At 45.1% G+C, this 20,182-nt stretch overlaps 1 protein-coding gene across 11 annotated transcripts in view; it reads left to right on the forward strand.

Moving 5' to 3' along the window:
• The window catches only part of LOC140496238 (microtubule-associated serine/threonine-protein kinase 4-like), a 475,527-nt gene that overhangs the window by 251,232 nt on the left and 204,113 nt on the right, over positions 1-20,182 (forward strand). The window lies entirely within an intron of this gene.

Below are 20,182 nucleotides of genomic sequence, written 5' to 3' on the forward strand. Positions count from 1 at the left end.
ATATCCAGCCTCTCTCTCTCTATATCCAGCCTCTCTCTCTCTATATCCAGCCTCTCTCTCTCTATATCCAGCCTCTCTCTCTCTCTCTCTCTCTTCTCTCTCTCTCTGTATATCCAGCCTCTCTCTCTGTATATCCAGCCTCTCACTCTGTATATCCAGCCCTCTCTTCTCTCTCTCTCTCTCTCTGTATATCCAGCCTCTCTCTCTGTATATCCAGCCTCTCTCTCTCTCTCTCTCTCTCTCTCTCCCTCTCTCTCTGTATATCCAGCCTCTCTCTCTGTATATCCAGCCTCTCTCTCTCTCTCTCTCTCTCTCTGTATATCCAGCCTCTCTCTCTGTATATCCAGCCTCTCTCTCTCTCTCTCTCTCTCTCTCCCTCTCTCTCTGTATCCAGCCTCTCTCTCTGTATATCCAGCCTCTCTCTCTGTATATCCAGCCTCTCTCTCTCTATATCCAGCCTCTCTCTCTGTATATCCAGCCTCTCTCTCTCTCTCTCTGTATATCCAGCCTCTCTCTCTGTATATCCAGCCTCTCTCTCTCTATATCCAGCCTCTCTCTCTGTATATCCAGGCCTCTCTCTCTCTCTCTCTCTCTCTCTCTCTCTCCTCTGTATATCCAGCCTCTCTCTCTGTATATCCAAGCCTCTCTCTCTGTATATCCAGCCTCTCTCTCTGTATATCAGCCTCTCTCTCTGTATATCCAGCCTCTCTCTCTGTATATCCAGCCTCTCTCTCTGTATATCCAGCCTCTCTCTCTCTATATCCAGCCTCTCTCTTCTCTATATCCAGCCTCTCTCTCTGTATATCCAGCCTCTCTCTCTCTCTCTCTCTCTCTGTATATCCAGCCTCTCTCTCTATATCCAGCCTCTCTCTCTCTATATCCAGCCTCTCTCTCTGTATATCCAGCCTCTCTCTCTCTCTCTCTCTCTCTCTCTCTCTCTCTCTCTCTGTATAGTCCAGCCTCTCTCTCTGTATATCCAGCCTCTCTCTCTCTCTCTCTCTCCGTATCCTCTCTCCTTCGCTCGCATTCGCTCTCTCGCTCGCTCTCGCTCGCGCTCTCTCCTCTCGCTCTCCCTTCTTTTGCTCTCCTTTGTCTCTCTCCCTCTCTCTCCCTCTCTCTCCAGTCCTCTCTCCCTCTATCCAGTCACTTACACTCTCTCTCTCTCTCTCTCTCTCTCTCCATCCAGTCTCTCTCTCTCTGTATCCAGTGTCTCTCTCTCTCTCTCCATCCAGTCTCTCTCTCTCTGTATCCAGTGTCTCTCTCTCTCTCTCTCTCCAGTCTCTCTCTCTCTCTCTCTGTTTCTCACCCCCTCTCTCTTTCTCTCTCTCTCTCTCTCTCTCTCTCTCTCTCTCTCTCTCTCTCCTCTGTTTCTCACCCTCTCTCTCTCTCTCTCTCTCTCTCTCTCTCGTCTCTCTCCTCTCTCTCTGTTTTCTCCCCCTCTCTCTCTCTCTCTAGTCTCTCTCTCTCTCTCTCTCTCTCTGTCTCCCCCCCTCGCTCGCTCTCTCTCTCTCTCTCTCCTGTCTCATTTTCTTTCATTCCTGCTCTTTCTTTCTGTCACTTCCCTTTTATCTTGCTCTGGTCCTTTCCATCCTTCCCGTTTCCTTTCCCTCCCTCCCTCATTGCATTGCTTACTAACATGCAGGTGTTCTGCAAGATACTTTCGGAGTATTTCAAGGACAAATCACTTTGAAGTATGTGCCTATCATTACCTTAACTTGCGTGGGACGTACTCTGTATGCAAGAGCTCGACTAGTAACGAGTCATGTCTTGTCTTCGAGCTGTTGATTGGGGAAATATAGTAAGGCGACTGAGAGATTTCCTTGTTTTTCAAAGATCACTAAGGACTACCTAATGCATGTCATTAATGGATAGAGTTCATTTCATTTCTCATTCAAAGCATGCACATCTATTCATGCAGCACTCCAATGGTCATGCACAAATTGATATCATTTTCCAAATCCTGGAATTGAAATGGAAATATCTTCCTACTTTTCATCATCATTGTTTTTTGTTTTGTTTTTCCTTCCTTTCTATTGCTGTTATGAAGTGAAAATACTTGATCCATGCACTAGATCAAATCCTCACTTCCCTTCTACAGTGTAACCGAACAGGGTGATGGCTGCAGCAGTTCAGAAAGGGCAATATCACGACCAGCAGCACCTCAAGACTGGACACTTTATCAATTACTGACAAGGTGATGGATCTCAAAGGCCTTGTTGTCAGGCAATGGACATTCTAGATATAAATATGATTAATTCTCTCCCATGATATGGGTATCGCTAGCTAGGCCTGATAAATTATCCATGTCCTAATCGTTTCTTGAGGCGTGCTGGTCGTGATACTTGCCTTTCTGAACTGCTGCAGCCTTTCTGAACTGCTGCAGCCATGACCCTGTTAAGTTACACTGCAGAAGGGAGGTGAGGATTTGATCTAGTGCATGGATCAAGTATTTTCACTTCATAACAGCAATAGAAAGGATGGAAAAAACAATTCATTGAAACCTGCCTCAACAATGTTTTGCTCTTACTAAAGCCTCCCTATGAGTGTATTCTCCATCATTTGACGTGGGCATGGTCTTTGCCCGAGCATGAGAATGCATGTTTGTTGCATATTATCTACTTTCAAGCCTCTTACCTTGATCTACCCCTCTTTTCTCTCCTTTTAAATCCTTATTTCTTTACCATCCATCTCCTATAAATCCCAAACGAAGTATCTCCCCATAAATATCCTATCTAATTGTCTGCAGTTAAAAAGTTGCCCTACCCTCCATAAATATTCCCTGCCCCGCCACTTTAATGTTTCCTATCTCTCTTATGTATCAACCCTATATACTGTCAGCCATACACTCATAAGTGATCTCTCCATTGCACAATCTGATGAGAGGACAAGACCATTTCCTCTAAATGCTCAACACCCACAACCCCAGGCCACTTCCTTGGGTGTCAATAAATAAAAATGTTTTTCTCCTGCTCACTCTCAATTATCTGCTCAAAACATTATTTGCCTTGCATTTGACTCACCATCATAGCTTTGCATCTGTTGAAAACCTTTACTCTGAAGATGGATCAGAATGAGCTCCTTCCTGAAGAAGGGCTTATGCCCGAATCGTTGATTCTCCTGCTCCTTGGATGCTGCCTGACCTGCTGCGCTTTGCCAGCTCTGATCTCCAGCGTCTGCAGTCCTCACTCTTTCTCCTGGTCTGATTTCTAACCCCCATAATCGACAGAAGTGCGAAAATGGAATAAATTATTATCAGTTCGTGTTGAATAAATGCAGCTTTTTGAGAAAATATGTGACAACTAACAAAGTTCCTGAGACTTGATGAGCACGTCATTTAGAATGGAATGTGTGTGGGATTTTGTGTGGGGTAAAAACAATGACTGCAGATGCTGGAAACCAGATTCTGGATTAGTGGTGCTGGAAGAGCACAGCAGTTCAGGCAGCATCCAAGTAGCTTCGAAATCAACGTTTCAGGCAAAAGCCCTTCATCAGGAATAAAGGCAGTGAGCCTGAAGGGTGGAGAGATAAGCTAGAGGAGGGTGGGGGTGGGGAGAAAGTAGCGTAGAGTACAATGGGTGAGTGGGGGAGGGGATGAAGGTGATAGGTCAAGGAGGAGAGGGTGAAGTGGATAGGTGGAAAAGGAGATAGGCAGGTCGGACAAGTCCGGACAAATCATGGGGACAGTTACTGAACTGGAAGTTTGAAACTAGGATGAGGTGGGGGGAAGGGGAAATGAGGAAGCTGTTGAAGTCCACATTGATGCCCTGGGGTTGAAGTGTTCCGAGGTGGAAGATGAGGCGTTCTTCCTCCAGGCATCTGGTGGTGAGGGAGTGGCGGTGAAGGAGGCCCAGGGCCTCCATGTCCTCAGCAGGGTGGGAGGGGGAGTTGAAATGTTGGGCCACAGGGCGGTTTGGTTGATTGGTGCGGGTGTCCCGGAGATGTTCCCTAAAGCGCTCTGCTCGGAGGTGCCCAGTCTCCCCAATGTAGAGGAGACCACATCGGGAGCAACGGATACAATAAATGATATTGGTGGATGTACAAGTAAAACTTTGGATGTGGAAGGCTCCTTTAGGGCCTTGATAGAGGTGAGGGAGGAGGTGTGGGCACAGGTTTTACAGTTCCTTGCGGTGGCAGGGGAAAGTGCCAGGATTGGAGCGTGGGTTGTTTGGGGGCGTGGGCCTGACCAGGTAGTCGCGGAGGGAACGGTCTTTGCGGAAGGCGGAAAGGGGTGGGGAGGGAAATATATCCCTGGTGGTGGGGTCTGTTTGGAGGGTGGCAGAAATGTCGGCAGATGATTTGGTTTATGCGAAGGTTGGTAGGGTGGAAGGTGAGCACCAGGGGCATTCTGTCCTTGTTACGGTTGGAGGGGTGGGGTCTGAGGGCGGAGGTGCGTTGGAGGGCATCTTTAACCACGTGGGAAGGGAAATTGCGGTCTCTAAAGAAGGAGGCCATCTGGTGTGTTCTGTGGTGGAACTGGTCCTCCTGGGAGCAGATCCGGCGGAGGCGGAGGAATTGGGAATACGGGATGGCATTTTTGCAAGAGGTAGAGTGGGAAGAGGTGTAATCCAGGTAGCTGTGGGAGTCGGTGCGGTTTGTAAAAAATGTCAGTGTCAAGTCGGTTGTCATTAATGGAGATGGAGAGGTCCAGGAAAGGGAGGGAGGTGTCAGAGATGGTCCAGGTAAATTTAAGGTCAGGGTGAAATGTATTGGTGAAGTTGATGAATTGCTCAACCTCCTCGCGGGAGCACGAAGTGGTGCCAATGCAGTCATCAATGTAGCGGAGGAAGAGGTGGGGAGTGGTGCCGGTGTAATTACGGAAGATCCACTGCTCTACGAAGCCAACAAAGAGACAGGCATAGCTGGGGCCCATACGTGTGCCCATGGCTACCCCTTTGGTCTGGAGGAAGTGGGAGGATTCAAAGGAGAAATTGTTAAGGGTGAGGACCAGTTCGGCCAAAGGGGGCACAGTGGTAGTCTGGCGCACTGACCTCTACACCGCTGAAGCCAGATGCCAACTCGAAGACACCACCTCCTACCGCCCCCCTCGACCATGACCCCACCCCCCCCCATCACCAACCATCATCTCCCAGACCATACAGAACCTCATCACCTCAGGAGATCTCCCACACACAGCTTCCAACCTCATAGTCCGGAAAACCCCGCGCTGCCCGGTTCTACCTCCTTCCCAAGATCCACAAGCCTGACCACCCTGGCCGACCCATTGTCTCAGCATGCTCCTGCCCCACTGAACTCCCCTCTACCTACCTCGACACTGTCCTATCCCCCCTAGTCCAGGAATTCCCCACATACGTTCGAGACACCACCCACGCCCTCCACCTCCTCCAAGACTTCCGTTTCCCTGGCCCCCTATGCCTCATCTTCAAGAAGAGATAAGTGCAAGCTTAGAAAGAAAAGTTTCCAGCTCCAGTCGAGGAAAGTATCATAGCTGGAATAGAAAAATGTCTCCTTTTACTCGTATGAAGTTGGCATAGTCCCAAAGGATTGTAGGCGAGTAGAGATGGTTGGTGGTGGGTATATTCTGAGGGTCACCATACCTCAGAAAGGGGCGAGATTGAGAAAACATGGCCTTTGTGGTGATCTCAGTTGGTACAGGATTTGAACTGGTTCCATCACTCTGCAGAGCAAAGCAGCTGTCCAGTTAAATGAAGCCAACCTCTCTGTATATTCTGAAGTGGGTCAATGGATCTGAAATGTTAACTCTGCTTTCTGTCCACAGATGCTGCCAAATCTATTGAGTTTGCCCAGCAATTTTAGTTTTTGTTTCTGATTGACAGCATCTGCATTTCTTTGTTTTTTTATTCCTGAGTACACTGTTCATCAGAAATGAAGATGCAAGTCTAAAACGTTCTATTGCATCATTTTGTCAACTATTTCAAAGCTGTATAGACTCCCTTTCAGAGAAAGAGTCTCATGATTTATGTGACCAAGCTTTTTTTTGAAATGGAGATTCATGTGGATGTCCTTGACACACACATCCAATTTGGTTCAAATGTCTGAATTTTGAAAGCAAAATAAATGACTTTATAACTCAAAGCACCAATTTCAAAAAGAGTTTTGAGAAATGACAGATGGACAGGAATGTGAGTCAGTATTTTCACTGTTGCTTTACTGGACAAAGAAAAACCAGCTCTTTGTGCACCAGTATGTTTAAGTGTTGTGGATGCAGGGAAGAATCAGAACCAGATACTCATGTTTGATCATCTTCAGTTGTTTTGACTGTGCAAGTCTTTCAATGTGACAGGCAAATTATCCTTCATACACTTCACTTCTCCCTGAACCTCATACTCTTCCTATTATTGTCATCCCTGCAGTGTGGATCTACCAGTTAGTTCTCCAATCCTGATCAGAAAATATTTACAAAGATGTTGCCAGATGTTGGAGAGGCTAAATAGGCTGGGGCTGTTTGCCCTGGAGCATTGGAGGCTGAGGGGTGACCTTATAGAGGTTTACAAAATTATGGGGGACATGGATAGGATAGATAGACGAAGTTTTTTTCCCTGGGGTGAAGGAATAGGTTTATGGTGAGAGGGGAAAGTTATAAAAGAGACCTAAGGGGCAACTTTTTCATGCAGAGGGTGGTACGTGTATAGAATGAGCTGCCAGAGGATGTGGTGGAGGCTGGTACAATTGCAACATTTAAGAGGCATTTGGCTGGGTATATGAATAGGAAGGGTTTGGAGGGATATGGGGCTGGGTGCTGATAGGTGGGATTAGGTTGGGTTGGGATATCTGGTCGGCATGGACAGGTTGGACCAAAGAGTCTGTTTCCATGTTGTACATCTCTATGACTCTAAGTTACTTCAAACCCATACAATGGCATGAATGTTACATTTTTTCCATTGCATGGGTGCGAAGTAATTTAGAGCTCGAGTTACATTTTTGTTTTGGAGAGATTCTTGCTATGAAGCCCAGTTGACACATCTTCTCTCTCACAACTCTTTGAGGATGTGACAAAACACATAGATGGAGGTAGAGCAGTGGATGGGGTGTACATGGATTTTAGCAAGGCATTTGAAAGGCCATGGTATGCTTATTCTTAAAGTAAGGAAGTGATGGGATACAGGGGAATTTGACTGTCTGGATACAAAATTGGCTGGTCCACAGAAGACAGAGGGTGGTATTAGACGGAAAGGATTCAGCCTAGTGCTTAGTGACAAGTGGTGTTCTGCAGGGATCTGTTCTGGAACCTCTGCTCTTCATGATTTTTATAAATGACTTGGATGAGGAAATGGAAGAGTGAGTTAGTAAGCTTACCAATGACACAAAGATTGCTGGAGTTGTGGCTAGTGTTGTAGGTTGCAACAGGACATTGACAGGATGGAGAGCTGGGCTGAGAATTGGCAGGTGGAGTTCAACCTGGAAAAGTGTGAAGTGATTCATTTTGAGAGGTTGAATTTGAGGGCAGAATACAGGGTTAAATGCAGGATTATTGGCAGTGTGGAGGAATAGAGGGATCTTAGGGTCCATATCGATAGATCCCACAAAGTTGCCACCCAAGTTGAGAGGGCTGTTAAGAAGGTGTATGGTGTGTTGGCTTTCAATGGCGGGGGATTGTGTTTAAAAGCTGCGAGGTGATGCTGCAGCTCTATATAGCCCTGGTTTTGTTCTGGTCACCTCATTATAGGAAGGATGTGGAAGCTGTAGAGAAGATGCAGAGGAGATTCACCAGGATGCTGCCTAGATTGGAAGCCTTGTGAAGAAAGGTTGAGGGAGCCCTGGCTTTTCTCATCAGAGAAACACAAACAGAATATTACCTGTGTGCTCCATCAATTAGCGGTTTGCACAATAATGCTATGAGCTCTCGTTACATTTGGTATCCCTTATCCCCTCGTAACCAGCCTTTTGAGGCTCCTGAACTCTCAAGTATCAGGCAATGGTTATCTCCAACAAGAGGCAATCTACCCAGCACCTCATGACATTCAATGGTGTTATCATCACTGAATACCCTACTATCAACAGCCGTCTATAAATGGGGGTTACCATTGACCAGAAACTGAACTGAACTGGCTATATATGTTCTGTGGTTACAGGAGCAACTCATGGGCTAGGAATCCTGTGGCAAGTAACTTGCCTCCTGTCTCCCCAAAGCCTGTCCACCATCTACGAGGCATAAGTCAGGAGTATGGTGGAATACTGCCCACTTGCTCAAATGAGTGCAACTCCAACAACACTTGGGCAGCATGACACAGGATATAGTACCCTACTTGATTGGTACCACAGCAGCAAACACTCAGTCCTTAAACCATGGATGGTCTGAATCAGCAAACATAAATGCACCAAAAACAAAGTGCAAACATTCACCAAATCTACTAAAGGCAACTCTTTCCAAATGCAAGCCTATTACCAAATGGAAACACAAGGGCAGTATATACATGGGTGCACCACCATCTGCAACTTCCCCTCCAAGCTGCACACCATCCTGCCTTGGAAATATGAGGCTGTCCCTTCAGTGTCGCTGGGTCAAATATTGGAAACCATTCGCTGATGGCACAGTGGGTGTATGTTCACTCCATCCTCAAGGGCAATTAAGGATGTGCAATAAGTACTGATCCAGCTGGTGAGGATTTTCTTTAAAAAAAGCACAAAGTCCATGTGTGTTCCAGAATGTAAAAATTGTGCCAGACGAACATCCCTCTAGGAAGTGGTAAATGGTGATCACATACCTGACCATTAATTGAGTAGAGCGCCTGATGAATTACACAATGCAGTGATACAGCCCTTTCAGATCCCTGTGTGTGACACCCTGATCTTGTGGGAAGCTGGCCACATTCCTGAACTTCATTGTCCAGCTGCAGCACTGATCTTTTAATCGGGATGTGCAAGGAACCAGTGTGATCTTACATAGATGCCATTGTTCACTGTCCAGGCAGGAGGCTGGAGGAACGCAGCAGGCAAGGCATCATCAGGAGGTGGAGAAGTCGATATTTCAGGTGTATCCCTTCTTCAGGATTAGGGGTGGATGTAGGGGGAGGTGCAGAAAAAGGGGGTGGCAGGGGCAGGGTGGTGAAGTGGGGATAGGTGAAGGCAGATAGAGGGTACAAGCTGGTTGGTCAATGGGAGGAATCAATCCAGTCGGTGGCTGGGAGCAGTGGAAGAGGGGGGAGGGGCTGGGAAGTGAGTGGGGGGATGGGAAGGGAGGTTTTTGAAATTGGAGAACTCCATGTTGAGTCTTTCAGCCTGTTGGCTGCCCAGGCGAAAAATGCATCGTTCCTCCAATGTGCGATTTGGTTCATTGCGGCAATGGAGGAGGCCAAGAATGGTCATGTTGAAAAAGTGTGGGGAGGGGAAGATGTTCTTGGTGATGGGATCTACTTGGAGGTGGCGCAAGTCCCCACCTCTCTCTGCCTTCTGCAAGGACTGTTCCCTTCAACAGTCCTTGGTTTACACCATTCTTCCCACCAAACCCCTCGAACCCCCAGGTACCTTCCCCTGTAATTGAGAAATTATGCAAAACCTGCCAGTACACCACTCTCCTTACCTCCATCCAGGACCCCAAAGATTCCTTCCAAGTGAGCCAGAGGTTCACCTGTCTCTCTTCCAACCTAGTTTACTGCATAAGGTGCTCCCAACGTGGTCTTCTCTACGTTGAGGTGACCAAACGTAAACTTAGGGAAAGATTCGCCAAGCATTGCAGCTGGGCCCATAGGGTCCAACAGATTTCCCAGTCACCACCTGTTTTAATTGCCGTTCCCACTCCCTTTCCAACATGACCAACATCTAACATCTTTGGCCTCCTCCATTGGCACAACGAATCAAACTGCAAATTGGAGGAACAACATTTCAGCTTTAGCCCGGGCAGCCTACAGCCTGGAGGGCTAAGTTGAGTTCTCCAATTTCAAATAACCTCCCTTCCCAGCCCCTCCCCCACCCCATCCCTTCCACCCCTCCGAGCATCTACTGCACTCATTCTTCCATTGATCAACCAGATTGGACCCTCTGCCTGTCTTCACCAATCCCCACTTCACCCCGCCCCACCACCACCCTTTTAACTACAGCTCCCCCTACGCCCACCTCCTAGTCCTGAAGAAGGCTTACGCCCAAAACATCGTATTCTCCACCTCCTGATGCTGCCTATTTTGCTATGTTCTTCCAGCCTCCTGCCTGTCACTTTGGCTTCCAGCCTCTGCAGACTTTTTGTCTCAAACCATTGTTCACTGCCCTGTCAATGGATGTGTGTCTGAGGGATTCCACAGAGGTCACATTGTTCCCTGGAAGGCGCCAGTTGCATAAAAGTTCAAAGTCTTCACAGTCAATTGGAGAGGAGAGCCTCCCACTTCTGTAGCCCTCCTGTCCAATTCCAGTGTCCTTGAATATATACAGCCTGTGCCTCACCCATGAAATAGAGTCAGGGTCAAACCTCCCTCTGTCTGAGTTGGTGCTCCTCATGCTCTGCCATGACCTGCTGCTGCTGGGTTTGCCATCAGCCTTGCTCTCCTGCAGCCACATCCCACCAGCTACGGTAGAAGTGACTTACATTGGGAACGCAAGGAGTGAAAGAGATTCTTGGGTCTCGTAGGAGTCATTAGGGCTGTACTCTGCAGATGTGGCTGAATACACTCCTTCACACAGTGAGGCATGCTGCACCCTGATGACAAGGACCATGTCTCCACCATTCATTCAACTTCAACCTCCGTGTGTGCAACACCTTGGTGAAGGTGCTGTGCCAACTGAAGGACCAGCACATTACATTGAAAGTGTGTCTGCTGTACACCAACACACTTTCCGTCCCAGACCCACATAAATCATTCGACATTTCACTGCATTCAGTTCAGATTATTGATACATTTACAAAACAGCTGAAGCAACAGTCTATGCCTCCCAGAACACTCTTGAAAATTGCCGAATTAGTGGTGCACCTTTGGCCTTTGTTAATCCATTGCTGATAAACTTGAGCATCACTGAGGTGCCAGGCTCAATTTTCAAGCACCAATGGCATGATACAGATCACCTCTGACCAACATTTGATCGCCTAAGCACATCCACTCTGCATACATACAAATGGACAATGAAATGATTGCAGATTGAATGTAGCTGTAATTTGCAAATTCCTGATTCATGTATTTGCCCCTTCACTGCTCTATTATCCAGCAAACGTGGACATTGTTCTGTTGACAATCAAAGTGACACTAACTTCAGGTTTCTTGCTTTGTTTCATGTCGGAGTGTGGCAACAGGTGGTAGGGAGCCCAGTTTACAGAGAACACCATCAGCAACAGACTCTGTCTGCTCACCAAATAATGCCCTCACCTTGCCCAAAGCCTCCATATCACTTGATGTCTTGTACCTTTTCACCATCTCCTCAGTGTGGAGACCCACCACATTGAACTTCTCTGCGAACTGTCCTCCCTCCTCAACCCTGAAATTGTACCTTGAAGGAGACCACTCTCCTCCTCCCCCTCTGCACTCTTCTGTCTATGGAGGCCAAAGTGCTGGTAAGTTTAAATGAACACCCTTCCATAACCTACCATTTCCTCTGGTTCTGTTCTATATATTGTCCCATGTGCCTTGAGATCTCTCCCCAACCCCTAATGTCACCCCCCCCCCCCCCCCCCCCCCCCCGCCCACCATTGCCATCCTTGTCCCCTGTATAAATGTCTATTCGTTCTCACCTTTGCTGTTCCATGCTGCACCCTCCTGAACTATTGGCAGACCTCCTCTCGGACTATTTCCACAAGATATCTGACCGACTTTGACAAGCAGCTCCCACAGCCCACTGTCTTTGCAGCTCCTGATTGACAGTGTGGGATTCCCAAGACACTGAAACTGGCCCCACAGAGCAGATTGGGGCCCACTCTCTGGATAGTCGTCAGACATGTCCCCTGACTGTGAGTGGCCCATGTGGGTGCAGATCAGCACCTTAGAAATGTGAATTGATGTGAGGAAAAAACTCAGCTGACAGTGGTAGGTGCAGTAAATGGAAGTAACTGTCGCAGGAAGTGGACTTTGACACAGCGGTGGACAGGAAGCAACATTGTGTGGTGAACATGGAAGAATCAAGAGGATTTCTAGGTTTGGTTTTACACTGACCAAGACGGAAGGAACAGACACAGAAATGAAAAGCATGATGGAGACAAGATAATTATTCACCAATCTGGATTATTAAATACACTAGATATGTTGCATGTCTGGCAGCATCCAAGGAGAGAAATCAGAGTTAACATTTCGGGACGAGTTACTCTTCCTCAGAACTGGCTCAACGTATGAGGAAGAGTAACTGGACTTGAAACGTTAACTCTGATTTTGCTCCACACATGCTGCCAGACCTGCTCAGCTTTTCCACAATTTCTGTTTTGTTTCTGATTTACAGCATCTGCAGTTCTGTCATTTTTTTTTAGATATGGTGTATGTCTGTACAGCCCTTCTTTATGCTTGAGAGACTTCCTATTCCAGGGAAGTTTGATCTTTGGCTCTTAATTTTCCAGTGGAGAAAAATGACAGAACATTGATGGAGGCATCTTGACTTTAAGAAGACACACTTTGCAAACAGAAAAGTACAACATTACTTTTCATCGAAACATGAATGTCAATGTCAATGAAGGCTTGAAAGGATGGCAAGGCAAGTTAGAGTTTCTGCTACGTTAAACTTCCAAGAGGACATTTGAGGACTGCTCAATGCAACAGAGGAAGCTGACCTTTAGTGGCTGCTACCAGTAGTTTACTAAAGCGCATGGAGAATTGAGGAATCCCAAACTAACATCAGAGGATTCTCCATGATGGAATGTAGACCCTACCACGTTTCAAGAAATAATCTTTCTGACGATAGTGTGCTTGAGAATGTGTGGAGTTCATAAAAGCATACATATTTTTCTGGTTGTAACTAGCACAGGGGAACTAGCCACAATAGTTTGCAATTAAAAGCACCTTTCACATTTTGACAATTGGTGTTGGTGCATTGCTGATATAGAGACATAGAGATGTACAGCATGGAAACAGACCCTTCGGTCCAACCCGCCCATGCCAACCAGATATCCCAACCCAATCTAGTCCCACCTGCCAGCACCCGGCCCATATCCCTCCAAACCCTTCCTATTCATATACCCATCCAAATGCCTCTTAAATGTTGCAATTGTACCAGCCTCCACCACTTCCGCTGGCAGCTCATTCCATACCACCCTCTGCGTGAAAAAGTTGCCCCTTAGGTCTCTTTTATATCTTTCCCTTCCCAACCCTGGCAACATCTTGTAAATATTTTCTGGACCCTTTCAAGTTTCACAACATCTTTCTTATAGGAAGGAAAGCAGAACTGCACACCGTATTCCAACAGTGGCCTAACCAATGTCCTGTACAGCCGCAACATGACATCCCAACTCCTGTACTCAATACTCTGACCAATAAAGGAAAGCATACCAAACGCCTTCCTCACTATCCTGTCTACCTGCGACTCTACTTTCAAGGAGCTATAAACCTGTACTCCAAGGTCTCTTTGTTCAGCAACACTCCCTAGGACCTTACCATTAAGTGTATAAGTCCTGCTAAGATTTGCTTTCCCAAAATGCAGCACCTCGCATTTATCTGAATCAAACTCCATCTGCCACTTCTCAGCCCATTGGCCAATCTGGTCCAGATCCTGTTGTAATCTGAGGTAACCCTCTTCGCTGTCCACTACACCTCCAATTTTGGTGTCATCTGAAACTTACTAACTGTACCTCTTATACTCACATCCAAATCATTTATGTAAATGACAAAAAGTCGGGGGCCCAGCACCGATCCTTGTGGCACTCCACTGGTCACAGGCCTCCAGTCTAAAAAAAAAACCCTCCACCACCATCCTCTGTCTTCTACCTTTGAGCCAGTTCTTCCTTTATTCCATGAGATCTAACCTTGCTAATCAGTCTCCCATGGGGAACCTTGGCAAACGTCTTACTGAAGTCCATATAGATCACAGCTACTGCTCTTCCCTCATCAATCTTCATTGTTACTTCTTCAAAAAACTCAATCAAGTTTGTGAGACATGATTTCCCACGCACAAAGTCATGTTGACTATCCCTAATCAGTCCTTGCCTTTCCAAATACATGTACATCCTGTCCCTCAGGATTCCCTCCAACAACTTGCCCACCACCGAGGTCAGGCTCACTGGTTTATAGTTCCCTGGCTTGTCCTTACTGCCCTTCTTAAACAGCAGCACCACGTTTGCCAACCTCCAGTCTTCCGGCACCTCACCCGTGACTATTGATGATGCAAATATCTCAGCAAGAGGCCCAGCAATCACTTCTCTAGCTTCCCACAGAGTTCTCGGGTACACCTGATCAGGTCCTGGGGATTTATCCACCTTTACCTGTTCCAGACATCCAGCACTTCCTCCTCTGTAATCTGGACATTTTGCAAGATGTCACCATCTATTTTCCTATAGTCTATAGCTTCCATATCCTTTTCCACAGTAAATACTGATGCAAAATACTCATTTAGTATCTCCCCCATTTTCTGCGGCTCCACACAAAGGTCACTTTGCTGATCTTTGAGGGGCCCTATTCTCTCCCTAGTTACTCATTTATCCTTTAAAAACCCTTTGGCAAATAGAATTAAGGAGAATCCAAAGCTATCTCATGTCTCCTTTTTTGCCCTCCTGATTTCCTTCTTAAGTGTACTCCTACTGCCTTTATACTCTTCTAAGGATTCACTCGATCTATCCTGTCTGTACCTGACATATGCTTCCTTCTTTTTCTTAGCCAAACGCTCAATTTCTTTAGTCATCCAGCATCCTATAACTACCAGCCTTCCCTTTCACCCTGACAGGAATATACTTTCTCTGGATTCTCGTTATCTCATTTCTGAAGGCTTCCCATTTTCCAGCCGTCCCTTTACCTGCGAACATCTGCCCTCAATCAGCTTTTGAAAGTTCTTGCCTAATACCGTCAAAATTGGCCTTTCTCCAATTTAGAACTTCAACTTTTAGATCTGGTCTATCCTTTTCCATCGCTATTTAAAAACTAATAGAATTATGGTCGCTGGCCCCAAAGTGCTCCCCCACTGACCCCTCAGTCACCTACCCTACCTTATTTCCCAAGAGTAGATCAAGTCTTGCACCTTCTCTAGTAGGTACATCTTGTTTGAGCGTTTGAGGTCTAAAGTAAATAAGCTATGTATAACTTTGAGTTGAAGTTATATTTTTTATTTTGTGTCTTCAGGTTGAGTTAGTTTAATGTCCCTTATTGGGAACATGTTTTCTTTTATAAAGGATGTAGGAACTGAGGGTTTAGAAATGCATAATATCATTGTACAGAGTTGGCATGACTTCACAGTGGAAATAATGTGTGACAAATTTACTAGAATTCTTTGAGGAGATAACAAGCAGGCTAGATAAAGGAAAAGCAGTGCATCAAATAGATCTGGATTTTCAAATGATATTTCATAAGGTATCATATGCTACAACTTAATTAGCTAAGAGCTCACTGTGTTGGAGATATTATATTTGCATGGATAGAGAACTGGCTAACTAATAGAAGATGGAGAGTTGGGATAAGATGGAAATTTTCAGCATGGTGACCTGTATCTAGTGAAGTGCCCCAGGGATCATATGTGTATATATATATAAGACTTGGATGACGAAAGTGAATGGACTATAGCCAGATTTGCAGACGATACAAAAATAGGTGGGCAGGCAAGCAGTCAAGATAACTTAAGAGTCTGCAGAGTGATAATAGGTTAAATGAGTGGGCCAAAAATTGGCAGATGGAATACACTGTGTGAAAATATGAGGTTATGCATTTTGACAGAAAGAATAGAGGAGATTAATATTACTTAAATCACACGAAGTTAGCATACAAGTCCAGCAGGTAATCAAGAAGGTAAATGGAATGTTGGCCTTTATTTCAAAGGGACTGGAGTATAATGTGAGTGGCCATTAATGTGAAAGTTGAAGTGGTTTTAGCTTTGACGAGGGTAGCAATGCATTTGGAGAAATAAAAGTCAGTCTTGTCATGGTTGTATGAAGTATAAAATTATTTTCAAATTCAGTTCAAGGCTAGGAATTGTCAAATGGCACGGTGTGGGAGGATCAGGGATGATACCTGCTTGCTGTTTCTGACCCTTAAACAGCACTGAAAAAGTATTTCATCTCTCGCATATCAATGTTGAGTCTTTAAGCTACATATTTCCAGAAGCTCAAAAAGCCCAGTCAAAATTATAATTTTGGAATGAATTGATTAAACTTGCCTGACTCTGAAGAAGGGTCATATTGGACTCCAAACGTTAGTTCTGTTTCCCTTTTCACAGATGCTGCCGGAACTGCTAACTTTCTCCAGCACACTCTGTTTGTGACTAAACCTGCCTCCTGGCAGCAGGTTAGTTGCACATCCCTCTGCTGCCCCACGTACCCCTTCTCATCTCTGTTGCTTCAGTTAAAACCAGAAGTGGGATAGATAAGTGGCCTCTGCCCTTTAATTCTTACCAGTTCAACATCCAGTGGTAAATGATCATTTACTATTTATTCTCTCAAATACAAAAGAACAATGAAAAATACAGCACAAGAACAGGTCTAGCGCTGACCCATTTTGCCCTTTGGTCCAAAAATGGTCTTCACTTATAGGATCCTTATCCCTTCTATTCATGTATTTGTCCAGATGTTTTTTGAATGCTGCAATTGTAGCTTCCTCCATCACTCCTCTGCCATCAGGTTCGAAGCACTTACAACCCTTTGTGTGTACAAAACTGCCACAAACATCTGTGTAAAACTACAACCCCCCCACCCCCCAATCCCCCCAACCCCAAAGTAATTGAACCTGTGTCCCCTAGTCATTGACCCTGTCCACCCTGGGGAAAAATTCCTCATACTTTCCACTCTATCCATGCCATTCACAATCTTATAAACTTCTATTTCGTCACCCTGAAACCTCCTGCGTTCCAATGAAAACAAGCCCAGTCTCCTCAGCCTTTCTTCATAGCTAAAATCCCCCATACCTGGTAAAACTTTTCGATACTCTTTCCAAAGTATTGCCATCCTTCTGGTAGTGTGGTGACCAGAACATGCACACAATATTCCAAATGTGGCCTAACTAAAGTTCAACAAAGCTGCAGCATGTCTTGTCTATCCTTACACTCAATGCCCCTTCCAATGAAGGCAAGCATGCCATAGGTCTATTTTACTACCTTGTCTACCTACACTGCCACCTTCAGAGATCTGTGGACCTGCACAACCTGGTCCCTCTGCATATCAATATGCCTAAAGGTTCTGTCATTCACTGTATAATTTCCACCTGTACTTGACCTTCCAAAATGCATCACTTCACACTTATCAGGATTAAACTCTATCTGCATTTTTCTATATTCTGCTGTATCCTCTGACGATCCTCCTGACTATCTGCAGCTTCACTAATCTTTGCATTTTCCTCAAACTTACTAATTAAACCAGCTACATTTTCCTCCAAATCATTTATGTAGGACATGAACAGCAGAGGCCCCAGTCTGATCCCTGTGGAACACCACTAGTCACGGCCCTCTGTTCCGAAAAGCATCCTTCCACCATCTCCTATAACTAAGCCAGTTCTGTATCCATCTTGCCACCTCACCCCTGATACCATGTGATTTCACCTTTTGTACCATTCTGTCATGAGGTACCTTGTCAAAGGCTTTACTGAAGTCCATGTAGAAAACATCAACTGCTTTTCCGTCATCGATCATCTTTGTCATGTCCTCAAAAATCTTGATCAGTTTAGTGAAGCATGACTTCCCCTGCACAAAGCCATGCTGTCTATCACTAATAAATCTGTTTGCTTCTAAATGCATTTAGATCTTGTCCCTGAGAATCTTTTCCAATAATTTCCTTACCACCGACATGAAGTTCACAGGCCTGTAATTTCCTGGATTATCCCTGCTACACTTCCTACACAATGGGGCAACATTGGCTATTCTCCAGTCCTCTGGGACCTCCCCAGTGGCCAAAGAGGATCCAAAGATGCACACAAAAAAAGTCATAATTTTGGAAACCACTGTTTGAATCTCCGCTCACACTTCCATGTTCTATTACGAAATAAAGATGTCAAGTTCAAATAAATCCTCGCTTTTTTTTTCATGGTTCAATTATCCTTAAGTTTTTGACAAAGTGAAACCTCTTCCAGACCAGCATGTAAAAACTCCAGGAATGTTCAAGAAAAGAAAACATGCCCTTGAATATTTTTATTCTTTCATGGAATCTGGATGCTTTTGAGCAGTGGTGGTGATGAACTGTTGTTGTCCAAGTGGTGTTTATACACACATTGTGCAGTCATGAAGGGAGTTCCAGGGTTTTGATGCTGCAGTTGTGCAGAAACAGTGATTATAGATCCAGTTCAGGTGGTCATCGGCTTGAAGGGCAATATGCAGATGTCTGTCCTCCCCATGTGTCTGCTGTCCTTGTAGTTGCTAAATCTGTGGGCTTGGAAGGTGCTGTAGAAGCAGCCTTGGATAATGTCTCTCTGGATGTATTGCTAGTCAGAAATGGAAAGGATAAGGGGAAGTACAAAACTGTATACTAACTATCCTAGTTCATCACTGGTGTTGCTACAGTTTGATGTCTTGTCCCTGTTATCTTCCTTAAACAGGAATATATCCAACAATATGAACATTAGACACAAGTTGTTATAAAAATATTTTTTGTCAGGTTCCTTCAGCTAGTTTTTAACAACATTTTCCTGGTTGCCTGAGACAAAACAGGAATTTGCATCCCTGTCTTAATCCAGCTTAGAAAAATTACCACTGGATGATGTACAGCATACACTTAGAAGAGCATGAATATGTTCCCCATACTCTGTGGTAAATGAAGTTGTGTTGTGACCATTCAGAGGCTGTATTGTGTTGTTTAGGTTAAAAGAACTGAATGTGCCAGCTATGCATATGCATCAAACTACCAAGTATGGAAGTGATTTGGTTGCTGTTGATTTCTACTGCTTAAAAACAAGAGACAAGGGCAAAGAAAAATCCTTGAAGACTGTTGAGTGCTAGCCTTTTAGAATCTGATCTATATACTTGGCGTAGGGTCATCACAGACTCCTTGCAACAGGTATTCAGCCGGCTCTGTGTTGTATCCTGAAACAATTGGCCTTGGTCATTTCTAAATAGTTTCAAACCTCAGTGACTTGGGGACATACGGTTTTAATATCTATTTATTTTCCTGACGTGCCATAATTCCTTTTATATCACTTCATTTGAAAGCCAATTGAAATGGGCTGCTTTAGAAATAAAACCCATTGCTGTGTTTTGAAGAGAGCACAAATTGTGCAGAACTCTGTAGCTTGAAGTTGGATACATTTATTCTCCTTGAGCTGCAGTAAAACTGCATTTTTTCAGGCTGCTCTACCAAAGGTTCCTCTTCTATTGTACTTTTGTGAATGTTTATGTTACAATAAACGTCCAATGGTTTTTGAGGATGACGTTTAGTAGCAATACCAAACCATGTGTGAAGTTTGTATGTTCTTCCCGTGTCTGCGTAAGATTTCTTGGGGAGCTCCTGTTCCCCCCCCCCCCCCCCAACAATCCAAAGATATATGCACACTCAGTGGATTGGCCAGGCTAAATTGTCCCGTAGTATCTAGGGATGTGTAGTCATAGTAAATGCGGAGTTATGGGGATAAGGTAGGAGGCTGGGTAGGATGCTCCTCGGAGGGTTGGTGCACACTCAATGGGCCGAATGGCCTCTTTCAGCACTGTAGGGATTCTATGATTCTGTGAAAAGTAATTGAATTTGTACAATGTGGTGGTGGGGGTGGAAAGTCATGCAGACACTTATTCATTAAACACGCCCATATCCCCATACTCTCCTCAGCCCCCTCAGAATTCCAAAGTGGATCGAGCTTCAGTATCTATTCCAGATGGGAAGGCTGGATACAGTATGAGTGGCAGAAAACTATATTCAGTTGATTTTAGACTTTATTATTCAATTACTTACGAATATTGAAATGAAGATTTGAAATAAAATATGCTAAACGCAGCTAGCAAGTCTTATGTTTCGAGATAGTGCATTGGCAATTTTTTCTGCCTATTTGATCATTGTCTCTGCAAATAATTCCCCTGGCTGATGGTCTCTTTCTATCCCCTACTCTGCTACTGTTAACTATCCTGAGGACTGCCTGCTGAGCCTGACCCAGACCCACTTTGAAGCTGGTGTTTTGTATATCAGAGATGTTGCATTTACTTAGTTTTGATACATCCAAATGTCTCTTTGCTATCTCTATGTATATGAAATAGCTTA

This window comes from Chiloscyllium punctatum, chromosome 2 (genome assembly GCF_047496795.1).
Source record: "Chiloscyllium punctatum isolate Juve2018m chromosome 2, sChiPun1.3, whole genome shotgun sequence".
In the NCBI taxonomy this organism is placed as follows: domain Eukaryota; kingdom Metazoa; phylum Chordata; class Chondrichthyes; order Orectolobiformes; family Hemiscylliidae; genus Chiloscyllium; species Chiloscyllium punctatum.